The sequence below is a fragment of the Ceratotherium simum genome, chromosome 19, assembly GCF_057802395.1.
Source record: "Ceratotherium simum simum isolate JZ-2026a chromosome 19, ASM5780239v1, whole genome shotgun sequence".
In the NCBI taxonomy this organism is placed as follows: Eukaryota; Metazoa; Chordata; class Mammalia; order Perissodactyla; family Rhinocerotidae; genus Ceratotherium; species Ceratotherium simum.
In genome coordinates this window covers 38,294,677-38,300,680 of record NC_141918.1, presented here as the reverse complement: position 1 = coordinate 38,300,680, position 6,004 = coordinate 38,294,677, and positions in this window count along the sequence as shown.

Here is a 6,004-nt window from a genome sequence, read left to right as displayed (position 1 = left end):
AGATAAGCTACTGCACATGTACCCAAAGAGACATGTCAAGAACATTCATTGCAGCATAGTTTATAATAATGAAAATTGGAAAACAAGATATTAGATAAACAATGGATAAAAAACGGACAAGTACACAGCAGGTAAAATGAATGAACTGCTGATACAGGTAGTAATATAGATGCATTTTAAAGAGATTGTTGAGTAATGAAAATATTTGTTAGAAAGTTAAGTACTCTATGATCTCACCCTAGGTGAGCCTCCTCAATGGAAAAATTGAGAGGAAAAAACTGAATCTGCCTGGCCCAGCTCCTTCCTCTATGAATCTTGCTGCCTGCAGAGAGCACACATTCTGTTCTGCTCCCACTGTCATATATCTCACAAGGTGGACTCTGGTGCAGTTGGGAGATCTGCAGGTCCAGGTGGCCTGGGATTTGATGAGTCAGTCCATTTAATTGTGGGGTTCACTATTAGGAGATCCACTTGGCTACAGATGGATGACATATCCTCCAATCAATGTGATGAATAATACAGGTAAAACTTTGGTGTCCTGTCAGCAGACTCTTTTATTTCTCAATTGGTTTAAAATTGGCAGGAAATCGAGGTGTCATTTATCGGGCCTCCTCAAATACCCTGATATTCTATAGTTAGAACAGAAGCCATAAGTCTGTATTTAGGGATCTGCTACTGACTTTAACATTTTTCTTTTTGTATTTTATTATATGATTCACATTTTAGTCTTTCTCTAAAATTTCATATTCTTCTCCTTTGTGAATTTTTTGTACATTTTTTGTGCATTTTGTACATATGATAGAGATTCATCCTGTGCTTAATTGCAGCCTATTACTAAACGAGGCAGGATATTTTTCATTTATATGTAACTAAGTTTATTTTATAAAGGCAATTGAGACAGTATATATAAAAGTGACCTTACAGTTCAAGTTTTTAATAAAACATTTACACGACTAGCAAATGCTGCAAGCACTTCTTTAACGGCCTCTCAGAGCAGTTTAGCTTTTTATGAACTAGCTTTCAAGATTTTAGATGACTACTAGAGGAAGCTAGGAAATGATTAAACTCAGAACATAATGCTTGTAACAGAAGTAAAGACTATTTAACACTTAGGTACATATGTCTCCATCCCCATTTAATCTTTTTGGCATGATCTAAACAGATCTTTATTATTGAATCAATACATCTCATCCCGTCACTGTTATAAATCCTTTTGTTTCAGAGTTAGCATTTAGTCAAAGTACACATACACATGCCAATAACAATTAAGTATACATTCACAAAGACTTTTTTTTATATTTTTAATGTTTGATTTTTGGATAGCCTAGTATGGATAACTCTTGGATATTTAGCAGAACTAAGCTTCTGAGAATAGATGTTGAAATCCACACTTTCGGGTTGAATGAAAGGAATTAAGGAACAAATAAAATAGCTGATTTTTAACCTCTATAACTTTCTGTTTCTTAGGTTATCCAGTTTCAACCTTAAAAAATTTCCCTAGATTTTGGTTCTTGAACCCAACCCAGACCTCTTGTTGGAGAGCCCTGATAATTCAAATGATTTGTGGTAATAGTGCGCTGCCAATTATCTTTAACAAATTCTGTTGTAAATCTTCATTATCATGATCATAAATAACAATTGTTTCCATTTGTAGATGGTAGTATAATGAGAAATATGCAAAAAAACTCCTTAGTCTCTGCCCTTTTAATAAGCTATGGCTAGATATTTTATATTTCACACTGAAAATCAGAAATCAGCATGAGTAGCCTCAAGTAAAATGGTTTGAAAGAGAAAAGAGAAAATTCTTTTGATAAGTTGATTTTTTTATCCCTAAATGGACAAAACATTCAAATAGGCCAGTTCCCAATTTCTGAGAAAACATGGCCACATAAGCCAAGAGAGTGGCAAGCAGCTGAGAGAAGCTGAATAATTATACAGGAACCAGCCTGGTGGTGCGGTGGTTAAGTTTTCACACTCCACTTTGGTGGCCTGAGGTTTGCAGGTTCGGATCCTGGGTGTGGACCTATGCACTGCTCAAGCCATGCTGTGGCGGCGTCCCACACACAAAATAGAGGAAGATAGGCACAGATCTTCCTCAGCGGGAAAAAAAAAAAAGAATTGTACAAACACATGTAGGATAAGAGGTAATTGTCTTAAGGGAATTTGGGGTAGCATCATCCACATCATGGTTGTGAAAGAACAACCTTCTTTAATTGTAACTATGCAAGTAAGGGATTATCTTGTACATTTATTATGGGTATGATTAATTTTGCAAGACCACTTCCTTACATGTGTATGAGGAGGATGGCGTGGGACAGGGAGCTGGAGAAGCACTAGTAAGTCATCATAAAATTCTATCGAAGCATTCAGATTTGAACCCTGTAAAGTCATTATTGGGCCTCAAGGGTGAAAATTCTGTAGCAGATTTAGTTCTTGGGACCATAAAATGCTAATTTAGTCATACAAAATTGTTATTAGGAACTCCAGAGTTTGAAATTGATCATTGGGGCCTGAGGCTCCTCCAACATCAAGTGATTAGGTGATTGCATATAATCTGACATACATAAAAATCTTAGTAGACATTGAAGTAGACTACAAATATAACCTTTCAGCCAATGAATGTGAGACATGGCCATTGCAGATGCCCCTTCATTGTCCTGGGGGCAGTTTGCATAAACAGTACTTCATAAGTATGCACACATTTCAGATGTGCTATTTTTAGAACAAATAAAAGCTTCGTGTTATTGAAAATAGAAAGGCTTTGAACAGTGCAGGGCAGTTAATCCAACCTGTTGTCTTCTTTTTTTTTTTTATGTAAGGAAGATCAGCCCTGAGCTAACATCCATGTCAATCCTCCTCTTTTTGCTGAGGAAGACGGGCCCAGAGCTAACATCCGTGCCTATCTTCCTCCATTTTATGTGGGACGCGGCCACAGCATGGCCCAAGCGGTGCCTCAGCGTTGCCCGGGATCCCCACCCGGCCGCCAGCAGCAGAGCTCAGGCACTTAACTGCTACGCCACAGGCCGGCCCAATCTGCTTTCTTCTGGATGTGATTCTAAGACTAATGTTTAGAACAATGGGACAACAAGCAACTCAAGCCTGATGAGGACTGGTTATACACATGGTGCCTACCCCGCCGTCCAAGCCAGAAATGAACTGTGATGTTAGTTGATAGCTGTTGTGTATCATTACCAGCACAGAGTAATTCAATGTAACCTACCTACCTGTGGTTAGACATTTTAAACGTCTAGGAATATGAGGATGGCAGAGAATTTGAATCAGACTACGCAAATTATCAAAGCAGGAGACTTTGAAAGAGTCCTCTCTGCCTCATTATGATTTTTTTTCAGGGTCGTTTTTGTAGTCTGTGGACAGGGATGTAGGGTACAAAGTTAGAGAAGGAATAGGGAAGAGATTGGCACCATGAGAGTCTTACGCGATTACATCCATGTTTTAGAAAACTATCTTTGGAGGCCAGGCAGAGGAAGAATTGGAGAAAGAATTGACCAGAGATGGGGAAAATATTTTGAAGGTTATTATAATAGGATGGTTGAGAAAGAACGAGACACTGAATTACAGCAATGAAAATGGGAATTAAGAGGAATAACATGAACATCTGTATGTAGGAGCTCATTAATGGTTTCTGAGATCTCATTTAGAGCCTTTACTGGTGTCCTAAGTGCATGCTTAGTACCTAGTGTGGAATCAGGCCCTCGCCTAGACCACCCACTTGGTAAGATTGCCCGTAGCACTGGAGACCACTGTGAGCTGGGTCTGCAGGTAAACTGTCACTTTACAACTTTCCCTACTGAGAGACTAGTAGGGGATTGGAAAACAAATTAGTTAAGGTCCCTCCCACTCCCTCCTTTGGGAGGAAGGCATTTCCTGACGAGTGAGTATCAGCCCAGCCAGACTGGGAGCTTCGCAGGGACAGCTCTGCGGCAATCTTTGCATCTCTTATCATAGTGCAGTGCTGAGCACACAGCAGCTTTCAATAATAAAAAAAATAAAAATTACCCACTCTCTCCACTCAGTCTACATTTATTTAAAATGTCTTCCTTGTTATAACAGTATATCTTAAGAAGTAACTAAATTAACTGTAGGAAATGGAAACATAAACCATACTAATAAAAACCAAGCTTTGAACGAACAAAACTGAAAATAGCATATACAAATTAGACGAACCATTGGATTGAACAATAATATAGAACTGAATGGGTAAGCTGAAACCACCATGGATTAATAATAAGCTCTGTGAGGTGCAAAGATTTTTGTTTGCTTTCCTGTTGTAACCTCACAGCTTAGAACTGTGCCCAGCACCTAAGAGGCACTCAATAAATTTTTGCTGAATCAATAAATGAGCTGTCCTGGTTTAAAAAAAAGAAATAAAAGAATACAATTAGTTTTTTCTTCTATTAGAAGTTGATTCGAGTTTGTTGTTGTTGTTGTTGTTCCAATTTTAGAACTAAAGAAAATATCTCTCATGCAGCTGTAAGTAATTTTTTTATGTAGACCACTGCCAAACAGTGATAGTTTAACCCCATTAGGAATAGAGAATAGAATGCGAATTGTTCTTTCTCTCATGACACAAGCCTGTATTCTCATGCCCTGTCGTTCTGCAATACGAGAGAAGCTTGAGACAGAAAATCATGTGTGGATGCCTCACATTTGGATATCTCCAGGGAAATAAACTTATTTCACTAGTTTAATATCCCTTGGTGAACTACTAATGATTGATTATTTCACAGAGATGTTTTCCTCTAGCTCTACGATATTTCTTCTCAGTGACGTGAAGAAAAATAAACTATTAAAAGAAAAAATAACACATTTGAATAATGGGAGAATTTTCAAGTAGTAAATTCCTAGAATAATCAGACATTATCTATGGCAACATTCTCTCTCAGGTAGTAATTCGTTTCGTTCTTCATGTAGCATATCCTCTAGTATTTCAGTCTTCTCTTAAACTAGCCCTGATGGAGTCTATTTTAGTATTGAAGACTTGCATTTATTTATTTAACAAATACTTATTAAGTATCTACTAGGTACCAATTTTTCAGCTATATCCTGGGGATACAGTGGTGAATAAGAGACAATCTTTACTCTCAGGGAGCTCATAGCCTCCTACAATTCCCTACAGGAGATTAAATGAATTCAAATGCCCTTGTGTTTTGGGACTAGTTAAACAAAGAATGTGAGGAGAAAGAAACGGTAACATCTTTTGCAGTGTTATTATGTGCCAGGCACACTTAGAAGGGTGTCCCTAACCATCCTTTCTAAATAACTTCCACCCATCCCTGCTTACTTTTTTTTTTCATCCTGCTTTTTTTTCTTCATCTACTAATCCCCACTTGACATTGTTCACTGCTCTATCCCCAGCTCTGAGAAGTGGCTGGCAAATAGTAGGTTTTTCTGTAGTCGTTGCATGAATGAACTTGAAAGGTAGGCATTCTTGTTTTATAAATGAGACCAAGGCTGATGACTTACAAATGATATCCTCATGGTTGTGCAACTCTTAAGTCACAACTCTGGGTTTTAAACGTTGGTATGACGGCAAAGCCCAAGTTCTTTCCAAAATCACTCCTCTAAATGCATATGTCTTTACAGACCTGTTAGTCTGTCTTCTTTTGTTAAACCCATTATGTGAAAGACACTCAGAATTACAAAGAAGTTCTTGCCTTTAAGAGCCTGACCATCTAGTTAGGAAGAAAAGCAATATCTGGAAATCCAACTAAACGTAGCAGTGTCTGGGAATGGCAGGAAACTCAGAGACAGTAGACAGGAGAGGAGGGTGAGCTGGTCTGGCGCTGGGTCCTGAAAACCACTTTCCCCCGGCTGGGGTCTGTTGTCCCTGGAATATGAGTACATAGAATAAATGAATTCCTTCAGAGTAGACAGATTTCCTCCAAGCCCTCTCTCAGACTCCCTCTTCCCATTTAGAAGCCAGGTAATAGCAGATCCCCCTTTTAGCAGATGGTGGAAGGCAGAAGAAGAAAGGCTCCTTTTG